This window comes from Natator depressus, chromosome 6, assembly GCF_965152275.1.
Source record: "Natator depressus isolate rNatDep1 chromosome 6, rNatDep2.hap1, whole genome shotgun sequence".
NCBI lineage: Eukaryota > Metazoa > Chordata > Testudines > Cheloniidae > Natator > Natator depressus.
In genome coordinates, this window is record NC_134239.1 from 131,781,720 (window position 1) to 131,795,242 (window position 13,523).

The following is a 13,523-nucleotide window of genomic DNA, read 5'->3' on the forward strand; positions in this document are numbered from 1 at the left end:
CAAAACCACTGAATGAATTGCTAAAGTCCAGTGCATCTTCATTAATGATCTTGATGATGGGATGGATTGCACCCTCAGCAAGTTTGCAGATGACACTAAGCTGTGGGGGAGAGGTAGATACACTGGTGGGTAGGGATAGGTCCAGAGTGACCTAGACAAATGAGAGGATTGGGCCAAAAGAAATCCGATGAGGTTCAACAAGGACAAGTGCAGAGTCCTGCACGTAGAATGGAAGAATCCCATGCACCGCTACAGACTAGGGACTGAATGGCTCGGCAGCAGTTCTGCAGAAAAGGACTTGGGGATTAGAGTGGACAAGAAGCTGGATATGAGTCAGCAGTGTGCCCTCATTACCAAGAACGCTAATGCCATATTGGGCTGTATTAGTAGGAACGTTGCCAGCAGATCGAGGGAAGTGATCAGTCTCCTCTATTCGGCACTGGTGAGGCCACATCTGGAGTATTGTGTCCAGTTTTGGTCCCCTTACTACAGAATGGATGTGGATAAATTGGAGAGAGGCCAGCAGATGGTAACCAAAATGATTAGGGGTCTGGGGCACATGACTTATGAGGAGAGGCTGAGGGAACTGGGGTTATTTAGTCTGCAGAAGAGAAGAGTGAGGGGGGATTTGATAGCAGCCTTCAAGTACCTGAAGGGGGGTTCCAAAGAGGATGAAGCTCAGCTGTTCTCAGTGGTAGCAGATGACAGAACAAGGAGTAATGGTCTCAAGTTGCAGTGGGGGAGGCCTCGACTGGCTATTAGGAAACACTATTTCACTAGGAGGGTGGTGAAGCACTGGAATGGGTTACCGAGGGAGCTGTTGGAATCTTCTTCCTTAGGGGTTTTTAAGGCCCGGCTTGTCAAATCCCTGGCTGGGATGATTTAGTTGGGGTTGGTCCTGCTTTGAGCAGGGGGTTAGACTAGATGACCTCCTGAGGTCTCTTACAACTCTAATCTTCTATGATTCTATGATCTTGACTATTGGGCCAAATCAAGAAATTGCCTTCAGAAAGGTAAAAGAAATTATCTTAGCATCTCCAGTTCTCAAGTACTATGATGTGAACAAACCCACAATGGGGGTCAGTGAGGACGCAAGCAGGAATGGCCTAGGTGGTGTATTGTTGCAACAACATGACTCAGAGTAGAAGTCAGTTGCAGTTTGCTCTCACATTTCAGAAGCAGAAAAACAAAATGCACTGATTGAAGAGGAGTGCCCGGCAAGCGTATGGACACATGGGAACTTTTACAGGTATCTGTGTTGACTGGATGTGTTTACACTGATAACAGACCACAAACCACTTGTAACCCTGAACAGTGGAAAAGATCTGGATCAAATAGCGCTGAGATGCCAACGACTATTGATAAGATTAATGTAATTTAACCTGATTGTTAAATATGTTCCTCGGAAAAATTTGGTAGTAGCAAACTCTCTGTCATGGAGCTCAGCATTGTACTCAACTACTTGTGAGCTCAAATATGATGCAATGGCATATGTAGATGCTGTGGCCACATACTGACCAGTTTCAGAAAAGAGATTTCTCCAGCTACAAAAAGCAACCTCAAACAGACATGCGACTTCAGGAAGTTTTAAGTTACATTTGTGCCGGCTGGCCCAAATATCTAAAGGACACTCACTAAGTGACAAGAAATACTTTGTGACGCATGGACAATTAAGTGAGTCAAATGGACTCATTATTAAAGGCAATTGCATCTTAATTCCAAACAAAATGAAAAGAGAAATCCTAAACCTCAGCCATGAAGGACATAAAGGATTCACGAAATGAGGCAAATGGGCCAACCAGTCAGTGTGTTGGCCGGGCATCAGCAAGGACATAAAGAAAAAAAGCATCTGCCTCTGGACATTGCAGAACTAACAGACAAATACAACATGAAGAACCTCTAATAACAACACCCCAACCAGAGAGAATGTGGGAAAGACTCGATGCAGACGGATGCAAATTCAGAGGACATCATTACCTGGTCTTTGTGGACCATTTTTCCAGGTGTGTAGAAACAATGTACTTGAAAGACAGAACATGTCACAGTGTTACCGAGAAACTGAAGTGCACTTCTGCTCGTTGCAGTATTCCAGGGCAGTCAGTGACAGACAACTGACCATAATTCCCTGGAGCGGAATTTAAGCCATTCCAAAAGAAATATGATTTTGATCATATTACTAGCAGCCCATGTTACACACAAATTAATGGAGAGGCTGAGAGAGCTGCACAGGCAGCCAGTGAAATCCTGCAGCAGGGACACCTATTCCTCGCTCTTCTTAGCTACAGATCAGCACCAGTAGCATCTACTGGATACAGTCCAGTGTAACTCCTGATGGGAAGACAACTCAGAACAGCATTCCAAATTTGGAAAAGACTGTCTCCAAAGTGGCTAGACATGAAGCGAGTAGCCAAATCAAATAAAAAACCAACAAGAGCTTACAAACACTTTTACAATGGACACCACTCAGTTAGAGACCTGCCGAGTCTAGAACCTGGGGACTGTGTTTGTGGCAAATTGGATGGAGAAAAAGGATGGAGAACTCCCAGCTGCTGAAAGGAAAAGAATTCAGAGCCCAGATCACATATTCGTGTGGAGAGCGCGGCGGAAACCATCAACCGTTGCAGTTTGTTTCTCAGAAAGAGCAAACGGAAAATTCAAAACATTTTTAAATCACTTTTGGCCCCGGGGCTGGAGGGGGTCACTCTTCCTGTAACTGTTAGGCACCCACATGAGCCACAGTCTTTGTTAAAGTAACAAAAGCAATTTGGCTCTTAACTAAATGAACTGCCAATTAATACAAAAAGGAGTACAACGCAAATCAAGCACTGCCAAGAAAGCACAAAAACTTCATTTGACAGGCAGCAAAAATCAAGATGTAAATACAAGTAATTTCTTAAACATACAGCGTAGGGAGAGTGTTTCTCAAGGTTTTCACTAAACCAGTGAAAAACTGACATACATTATGAAACCAAAACACAGGGACAAAGATTGAGCTACTACTCACCACTAGCTTCTTATCTGTATTCAAAGTAGAGTTAGTGACTTCGTGTTGCATCACTGTGGGCTCAGCTCCGGTGGCTACAGTCTCCAGTTCAACAGAATTGCCTCCCTCTGCCTGTTGTTCCAGATCTAGAGCTCAGAGGAATACAGGAAGACCCAGAGAGCTAACACCTACAGCCACCAGAACAAGGGCCACACTCTTATCTTAATGTTATTAAAGTTACCAGCAAAGTTATGGATGTCACAGCATATACAACTCCTAGATATATCCACATGCCAATTATAGCTACAGAGATATTCACATCGCTCTAGATTCTGAGTATATCTCATTAGCATTTACACACATGGTGCACCCTGAAGTTAGGACATATGTCTGAAAAATGTGACTACCGGAGACACAAAACACTACTCTTGCCGTTCATTTTTCATAATTCCACCCACTGACACATTTTTTCCTGTAATTTGGTGGCATCAGGTCAATCTTTGATCACTTACTTTTGTCACGCACAAGCTGACCTCTTACAGGCCTCAGCCTGTAGGCCTGGCATGTCAGCCATACTTACTTAGATACCTAATGCATACGTATCCCTTCTGACTACTGATCAGTCTTCTACTTCTATAATCCTATGTATTTAGCACACAATGACGATATATGACATATCACACAATGCACTGTAAACAAATGATGAAATGAAGTAATTGGCTACACAGCACAGAGAAGAAGTTTCACTTAAAGACAACCCATCTGATTTGTGATTTGCAGCAAAAGAATTGATGACATTGTCAGGGCCAGCCTTAGGCGTGGGCGATGTGGGCAACCACCCAGGGCACCATAGTCAAATCTCCCCCCATCCCCAGACAAAGCCAGCCCAAGGCCCCTTTAACCCCCAAGCACTGGGCCTGGAGCTGAGGAAGGGCAAGGCTGGAAGTGCCCTGGCTGTGGGCTCCTACCTTGAGCCAGGATCCAGCTGCTGGTCCCGACTGGGCTGGGGAAGGATGGGACTTCCTCTTCCATTGCATTGGCCACTTTTGGGGCTGGGTCAAACCCACTTCTGGGAACCACCCCAGGCTGCAGGAAACTCCATCCTGCTCCCTGCCCCATCGCTCCCCAGCCCTGGGGGTTGTGTCACTGGAAGGGGGGCTCCCCCACTGCCATTCACTCAAGATGCCATTTTCCCTAAGGCCAGCCCGGGGCATCGTCAACACTCAGAGCTGGGCAGGCGGAGCGCGGCGGCTGCTGGCTGGACTCCCCGCTCTGAAGGCGGCGCCACCGCCAGCAGCAGTAAGGGCGGCCCTGTGTGGCATTGCCACCCTGACTTATGCACGGCTGGTGGCGGCTTGATACTGCCCTGCGATATCCACACTGCTGTCCTTAGTGCGCTGGCTCCCGTGAAGCTAACCCATGCCCGGGCTGCGAGACAGGCTTCCTGATGCAGAGCAGACATACCCTAGAGGGTGCAGGCCCTCGTGCCACCCCAGGTGCCCACCTTAGGGCTGCCAGGACAGGAGGTCTGCGTTCTTCAGTGGTACTGCTCCTCCACCCAGAAGGGAGTGGGAGAAAAGGTGTGGGAGTGGCCACAGCCAGGGCTCGGACTCCCTGAGGGCACTGGCCAGGAAAGCCGATCGGGCACTAGTGGGCACCCAGGGAGGAACGGCTCTGGGGCTTCTCCTGGCCCATGCCCTGTGCACCACCCCATGCTCAGGGCCAGGCCCTTTGTCAACACTCAGCAGAGCTGTCCTGCTGACCTCACTCGGGCGTGTGCCACCGGTGAGTAAGGCTCTCCCTGCAAACGCACACTGAGCACATCTGCGTGCCACACAGCCCCTAATCCTGGGGTGTGCGCTGCAGCCGTGCCGGGTTAGGGCAAGTCCTGAGGAGCTACATCCAGCAATGTGGAAATGGCCAACTAACCCCGGGGCAAATCTACCGTTGGGAGGGGAAGGGGGCACCCTAATAAATGGGGGAAAACATGTAGGGAAAGGCAGCCCGGGCCTCGCTGGATAAATTACCACCTCAAAATGGTCATTAGGAGTAAGCAGAGAGCCTGCAGGGAATGGGGAACGGGGCTGGTCAGCAAAGAAAGCGACATTATGGAGGCTAGAAAATATGAGAATAAAGTGAGAATTGCTAACAGCCAAGATGAATTAGCTCTTGCCAGGGAAACGGGAAGCAATCAGAAGTCATTTGTTAGTGATATAAATAAAAATAGAAAATGGAAGGATGAGGTTGGGCTGCTGTGCAGGGTGGATGGGAAGGAGAATAAAGATAATCTGGGGATGGCCCAAAAACTAAATCAATACTTTGCCTCAGTTTTCAACAATGAAGGTCCTATGGAACATGTGGCTGAAGGAAGAATGGTGATGGACAGTGAATGTCTGGAAATGGAAATGATTACATCTGAGATGGAAGCAAAACTTAAAGAGCTTAATGAGCTCAAATCAGGGGGCAGGTGGGAACCAGATAACTTCCATCCCAGAATACTGAAAGAACTGAGCTTGCCAGTCCAATAGGAGGGATTTTTAAAAATAAATCTACCTATTTGGGGGTAGTACCCTATGACTGGAGACTAGCTAATGTGGTACCGATATTTAAGAAAGAGAAAAAGGTGATCCAGGCCATTAGAGACCCGTTAGTCTGACCTCAGCAGTGTGCAAGGTTTCCAGCACAAATTGTGATGGAAACAATAATGAAATCCAAAGAGGCAAAGGGGATGTAATGCACCAGGGGGTTACCAAAGGCAGATCATGCCAGACTAACCTGATTTCCTTCTTTGAGAAAATGGCTGATTTTTTAAGATAAGGCAAGTGCAGTAGATCTAATACACATGGACTTCAGTAAAGCATTTGATACGGTATCATATGGAAGATTATTAGTTAAATTAGGGAAGATGGGGATCAGTACCAGCATTGAAAGATGGATAGGGAATTGGCTAAAGAGGAGAAGATAGCAGGTTGTGCTGAAAGGTGAATTATGGAGTGGAGGGAGGTTACTAGAGGAGTTGCTCAAGGATCAGTCCTGGGACAGTCTTATTCAATATTATTTTATTAATGACATTGGAACTAAAGGTAGGAGCGCGCTAATGGCATTTGCTGAAGACACCAAGCTGGGAGGCACCATCGATACAGAGGAGGGTTGGAACTTTATATGGGAAGTTCTGCATGACCTTGAAGACTGGAGGGACAGAAATGGGATGAAATTCCATAGAACAAAATGCAAGGTCATGCATTTAGGGTCTGTAAGGGGGCTCACCACTCTGGCACCTCCTTGTGGCTGATACGGGAATTATCTCTGGTGGCTGTGCACCCTGCTCTGGTGGTGCTCCATCCGTCACCTCTTCTGCGCCTGTACCCACGTCCCTCCAAGGACCACTGTGTCCTCTTTAGTGACACATGCCACACTGTGCTCTCCCCTTCCAGGGGACGTCTCTGCAATCCCTGTCCAGCCACTCCTCTCAGTGGCCACTGCAGTCTGTCTAGCCACTTCCCCAGTGGCGAGCTGGGAGTGGGGGGAATGACCTGGGCCCTAACACCCTCTTTGCCCTTGTCTCAGGGCCTTAATCTGCGGATCCCTGCAGCCTGCCAGGAGCTGTCTTTAGCTCCCTGGGACTTTCTCTGCCCAGGTGCCTTCAGCCTGCCAGGCAAGCTGTCCCCCTCCTTCTTCGAGCTCCAGGGTGTGACTGAAAATGCTCTATCCTGCAGCTCTTCTTATAGGGGCCTGCTAGTCCCTGATTGGCTGCTCCCCTCAGCCCGTCTCTGATTGGCTGCCTCCTGCGCAGCATCCCAAGGGCTCTATTAACTCCTTAGAGCCCAGTGTGGGGCAGGCGCCCCATCACAGATGTTAGGCTATAGATATTCAGGCCTGTGTGTAAAGGCCTATACTCTAAGAATGTAGGTGTATTCTTATCACTTAGCTAGTTCTAGAGGTAAAAAAGAAAGAATCAAAATCACTGTCTGCCGGGGTAAGGGCCTTCTCTCACTGTGACAGTCTGAGGCCCTATGCTTAGGCTAAGGCCTTTGGCTAAGCAGCAGAGGCAGCCATAAGCCAGGAAGCGAACAGTCACCTCCTCACTAGTCACATTGAAATAAGGTGCTATTGGGCTGTTAGGCCAGAATTGTATTCCTATCGCCTCCAGAGAAAGGGAAGTGCCTAGAAAATGTAAAAGGAAACTTAGTTTGATAGCATCCTGTCTGGCAAGAACTCACTTATCAATAGCTGGGATGTGAAATCCTCGCTTCTGTATTGTTTTGTCATTATAGTTCCCACTTTGCTGTTGTTTATTTGCATGGTCTCTGTCTGGTTCTGTGATTGTTTCTGTCTGCTGTATAATTAATTTTTCTGGGTGTAAACTAATTAAGGTGGTGGGATATAATTGGTTAAATAATCATGTTACAATATGTTAGGATTGGTCAGTTAAATTTCAGGAAAACGATTGGTTAAGGTATAGCTAAGCAGAACTCAAGTTTTACTGTATAGTCTGCAGTCAATCAGGAAGTGGGTGGGGGGAAATGGGAACAGGGAATGGGGGGGAAATTGGAATCATATTTGGCTAAGGCGGGGGAATGGGAACAGGGACAGAGGTGTAAGGCTCTGTGGTGTCAGAGCTGGGAAGGGGGACACTAAGGAAGGAAACTGGAATCATGCTTGCTGGAAGTTCACCCCAATAAACATCAGATTGTTTGCACCTTTGGACTTTGGGTATTGTTGCTCTCTGTTCATGCGAGAAGGACCAGAGAAGTAAGCGGGTGAAGGAATAAGCCCCCTAACAACAGGGTCAAATGATAAGAATTTCTGCTAAAAGCTGAGGGCTCACCAGTTGGAAGTGACAGGAGGAGAGAGACCTGGGTGGGAAGGTTGAACGCAGGATGACTGTGAGCCACCCATGTGATATGGCTGTGAAAAAGGCAAATGTGAGCCTAAGCGAGGCATTTGCAGTAGAGATAGAGAAGTGTTAATGCCGTTGTACAGGGTATTGGTTACATTAGAACAGGTGCAGAGAAGAGCTGTTGTTCTCAGCTTCCCTTCCTCTACGTACCTTTAGGGAACAACATCGATCTGTTAGCCCTCACCTGAGGACATGACAATGCTGACCAGGATGGCATTGAATTTACTAACTTTCAGGGCACTCAGTGCTGCTGGAAAAAGAACACCTAACTGCAGCTTATCCAGAGCATACTTCATTACCCCGGGATATCGTATATACAAAATCCTATTATACTAAAACAGTAAGTACAAACTATCCAGCAGCAAAATTCTCTGAATAGTAATTCAGTAATGACATTACTTCCCACAAATCTTACAACACGTACTGTGTCCAGATCTACAATTTACTAATATAATCAACATAGTAAGTAAAATTATTCACACTAACTTGATTTCTGGAAAAGTATACTAATAAAATATCCTGCAGCATCTCTGCTAATGCAAGCGCGGCGTTTGAAGATGACGTTATATCCATGTATCTGACCCTGTTCACTTGTTTATCCCTGTTAGAGCTCTACAAAAAATCAGTTGTGCAAAAGCTGAAAACTTCTCTCCATATGAGCTCAGTTTTGCTTATTTTTTCAGGTAGCCAAGATAAACTTTGTGTATAAGTGCACAGGGGAAATGAAAGTGACATGCTGAAATGTAGTTAAAGTGACACCATCACAACAGGGAGAGCTTTCCTAAGAAGGTTGCTCCTATGTACTTTGAGGGAAAATAGAAATTCAGGTGGTTGTTCAGAAATTTTAAGATGCCTAAAGTTGATTTAGGACCAAATATTAAAAACTTGCCTCACAAATTCCATCTTTTTTCCATCCTTCCCACTTAAGTTTACCTATGCAAAATCTGAGATTTGGTGGAAATTGGGGCTTCAGAGATCTAAGTATTGCATATGTGAAATGCCAGCAGGCAGAATTGAACCTGGAACCTCTGAAGCTTAGTGTATGAGCCTCTTGAATGCTGCATGCAGATGTGGTTGCCTCATCTCTAAAAAGATACTGGAATTGGAAAAGGTTCAGAAAAGGGCAACAAAAATGATTAGGGGTGTGGAATGGCTGCTGTAGGAGGAGAGATTAATAAGACTGGGACCTTTCAGCTTGGGAAAGAGGCAACTAAGGGGGGATATGATAGAGGTCTATAAAGTTATGACTGGTGTGGAGAAAGTAAATAAGGAAGTGTTATTTACGCCTTCTCATAACACAAAAGAACTAGGGGACACCTAATGAAATTAATAGGCAGCAGGTTTAAAGGAAACAAAAGGAAGTATTTTTTCACACAACGCACAGTCAACCTGTGGAACTCCTTGTCAGAGGATGTTGTGAAGGCCAAGACTATAACAGGATTCAGTAAAGAACTAGATAAGTTCCTGGAGGATAGGTCCATCAGTGGCTATTAGCCAGGATGGGCAGGGATGGTGTCCCTAGCCTTTGTTTGCCAGAAGCTGGGAATGGGTGACAGGGGATGGATCACTTGATAATTATCTGTTCTGTTCATTCCCTCTGAAGCACCTGGCACTGGCCACTGTCAGAAGACAGGATACTGGGCTAAATGGACCTTTGGTCTGACCCAGTCTGGCCGTTCTTATGTTCTCTACTCTACTGCATGAGCTAAAAGTCACCTGGCTCTTAGCTAAGGCTGTATCAGACTGGTCTAGGTGCCACTAGAGGGGGGCTGGGTGCCACACCAAGCAGGCCTGGCTTAGATACGCACAGGTTGTTTGTGTGCACAAAGACAGATTTTTGTACACACAAAATGTTCGGGGACAAAAATGCAAGGGCAGTTTAGAGGTTTCATTGTGGCCTCGTTGGACACAGGGCTGGGAGCGTGCTCCTTTGTTGTTATGCCAGGTATAATTTCCCCCCATATGTACAGATACAAAACACATAATGACAGGGGAAGGTGCAGGGAGACACTTTTCCTATTAAGACAACAGCCCAGGACAAAGCCCAGGCATAAGCTCAAAGTCACAGAGGGCTGAAGGACAGCACAATAGATAGGACACTAGCCTGTGACTTTCCAGCATCAGTTCCCTGCTCTGCCATACACTCCCTGGGTGACCTTGGGTAAGTCACTTAGTCTGTCTGAAGCCCCAGCTGTGCAATAGGATAACAGCCCTGCTGTACAGCATGCAAAGAATAACCCCCATTAAAGAGTGTGAGGTGCTCAGATACGACTGGGGCCATGCAGTACAGAGAGAGACACAGAACACTCCACTCCACAGCACCCCGAATATTAACAACTGCTGGTTAATTGAAGCATTTGGCTGGGAACCCATCCTGTCCCGGTGACGTTAACGGGGTTCAGCTATTGGCAATGACATTCTGCTCAGTACGAAAACCTTGTTGGCAGAAAGGCCCCAGCTGCAGGCAGGGTTGTGAGGCCACAGCCAGGGAAGAAAGTGCTGGGATGTGCCTTCCCCGCCTTGGCCACACACGCCTGCCTGCGCACAGGGACCGCACAGGAGGAGAGGGGCTGAAGGCTGGGAGGGGAGACTTTGGGCAGAGCAGTGGAGGGTTCGGGGTGGGGGGGCAGGCCAGATGCTGGCGCTGCATGGTACCTCTCCCTTCACTCTCCAGGCTGCGCCCTGCAGAGGGGCTGCATCCAGGGCAGAACAGCCCCCCCCAGGTACTCCCCCACCACCAGTTCCCCCCACATAGAGTCTGTCCCTCATGCACTGGCTGCATCCCCTCCCCGCAGCCAAAGCTCCCTGCACCCCCCGGTGGTCCTAGGCCCCTGCCAACCCTCCCCATGCCTGCTGGTTTCCTACCTTGGTTGCACATCGCTCAGCCATGCAGCCCACCCTTCCCACCTGCAGCCTGGAGAGATGAGACGGGGTCACTGGACCCGCCGTCTTGTGGGGGGGCAGCGGGGCACTGAACACCCTGGCCTTCTGCCAATGCTTTTGGGCCTGATCCTGCCCAGGAGAGAGGGGCTGATACTAGGTCTGATCCTGCGCCACCCTAGAGACTGCCCTAGAACCACTGCCCTAGAGACTGCCAGAGAGGATCAGAGCTGAGGGCCAGCTGGTCCAGTATGCTGCCTTGGACAGCAGCCATTTCAGAAGGTATAATGTCAGTTATGCAACCACATGCTCAAAGCAGAAATTCCTTTCTAACTCCTCCCAGGAAGCGTTTGACGTATGTCCTGAAGCAGGAGGGTTTATATTCCTTATAAGCCGTTCTCCTATTTATTGCAATGGCAGATATTCCTACTGTCTGTATAAATGTTTAAACTGTTTTTTTAATTCTAATAATAGCCTCATGAATAGGTCTTGATGGTGAAACAAAAGCGTCATGCAATTACAATATCTGGAGCTCACAAAGGAAATAGACACACACGTGTTCCTCAAGCTATACTGTAAAGACAAGTCTCGCTGTGTCAGTTTTTCCTTAGTTTCATTATAATTGCTTACATGCTAGAGACCTCGCTGAATTGCCAGAATTCGCCCATACAATCAGTGACGCTGGCAGGATGTTTCAAACAACAAATGACAGCCACAAGCCAGGAAGAGTGTGAATGTCTGGTCACTGCACAGCCAGGCATGCAAGCAGCAGGAAGCACATTCATATTGTACACAACAGTACCACAGTAACATCTAATTACCGTAGGAGAAACTTTCCTCGTAGAGACAAGTGGATAGTTGTCAGCACTGTTGAAACCAAAAGGCTGTTAAGTCTTTGCAGTTGAAGTAATTTGCTTTATTTTCCTCTGTCTATCCGGCTGTTGAAAGGAGTTGGACCTACAATCATGCTTGTCTAATCGGCACGCATCATCCCCATGCACGGAGACACTATGGTGACAGCAGGTTTCGTTTCTAATTTTCCCCAGATAAACACACCACAGCTGAGCATTTTCAAGGTATTTTCTTGTCCTTCACTTTTCTGAGTGAATTCAGCAACCTAGCTGAGTGTCTTGAAAGCATGCGATGCCTTTGTTCTTTACAGCCCTCAGACCTGTCGGCCTGTTTGGTTGTTGTGTGTGTCAAATCGATGGTTACAGCTAGATGTGAGTACAGTACAGTATGCCTCCACAGACACGTACACTGTTCTTTTCTCTGATCAGCCACCAACATTGGAAAGAAGAAGATTAAAAAGTGATATAAGAAAAGAGGATTTAATTTCATTACCATGACAACAGGTCACACAAGAATTCCCAGATCCTTGTCCATGTGCCTTTGATTATCTCAAGTGCTTATATACAAATGCACAAAGCCTTGGAAACAAGCAGGGAGAACTGGAGGTCCTGGTGATGTCAAGGAACTATGACGTGATTGGAATAACAGAGACTTGGTGGGATAACTCACATGACTGGAGTACAGTCATGGATGGTTATAAACTGTTCAGGAAGGACAGGCAGGGCAGAAAAGGTGGGGGAGTAGCACTGTATGTAAGGGAGCAGTATGACTGCTCAGAGCTCCGGTACGAAACTGTGGTAAAACCTGAGTGTCTCTGGATTAAGTTTAGAAGTGTGTGCAACAAGAGTGATGTAGTGGTGGGAGTCTGCTATAGACCACCGGACCAGGGGGATGAGGTGGATGAGGCTTTCTTCCGGCAACTCACGGAAGCTACTAGATCGCACGCCCTGGTTCTCATGGGTGACTTTAATTTTCCTGATATTTGCTGGGAGAGCAATACAGCGGTGCATAGACAACCCAGGAAGTTTTTGGAAAACGTAGGGGACAATTTCCTGGTGCAAGTGCTAGACGAGCTAACTACGGGGGGAGCTTTTCTTGACCTCCTGCTCACAAACAGGGAAAAATTAGTGGGGGAAGCAAAAGTGGATGGGAATCTGGGAGGCAGTGACCATGAGTTGGTTGAGTTCAGGATCCTGACGCAGGGAAGAAAGGTAAGCAGCAGGATACAGACCCTGGACTTCAGGAAAGCGGACTTCGACTCCCTCAGGGAACAGATGGCCAGGATTCCCTGGGGGACTAACATGAAGGGGAAGGGAGTCCAGGAGAGCTGGCTGTATTTCAAGGAATCCCTGTTGAGGTTACAGGGACAAACCATCCCGATGAGAATAGTAAACATGGCAAGCGACCAGCTTGGCTTAATGGTGAAATCCTAGCGGATCTTAAACATAAAAAAGAAGCTTACAAGAAGTGGAAGGTTGGACATATGACCAGGGAAGAGTATAAAAATATTGCTCGGGCATGTAGGAAAGATATAAGGAGGGCCAAATCACACCTGGAGCTGCAGCTAGCAAGAGATGTCAAGAGTAACAAGAAGGGTTTCTTCAGGTATGTTGGCAACAAGAAGAAAGCCAAGGAAAGTGTGGGCCCCTTACTGAATGAGGGAGGCAACCTAGTGACAGAGGATGTGGAAAAAGCTAATGTACTCAATGCTTTTTTTGCCTCTGTTTTCACTAACAAGGTCAGCTCCCAGACTGCTGCGCTGGGCATCACAGAATGGGGAAGAGATGGCCAGCCCTCTGTGGAGATAGAGGTGGTTAGGGACTATTTAGAAAAGCTGGACGTGCACAAGTCCATGGGGCCGGACGAGTTACATCCGAGAGTGCTGAAGGAATTGGCGGCTGTGATTGC

At 47.4% G+C, this 13,523-nt stretch overlaps 1 long non-coding RNA gene across 1 annotated transcript in view; it reads right to left on the reverse strand.

The window, feature by feature from the left end:
- LOC141990248 (uncharacterized) overlaps window positions 1–12,041 on the reverse strand; it is a 93,534-nt gene extending 81,493 nt beyond the window's left edge. The window contains exon 1 of the long non-coding RNA XR_012640124.1: window positions 11,585–12,041. This is a non-coding gene — a long non-coding RNA (uncharacterized LOC141990248). The remainder of the gene's footprint in view (window positions 1–11,584) is intronic.
- Between the last annotated feature and the right edge of the window lie 1,482 nt (window positions 12,042–13,523).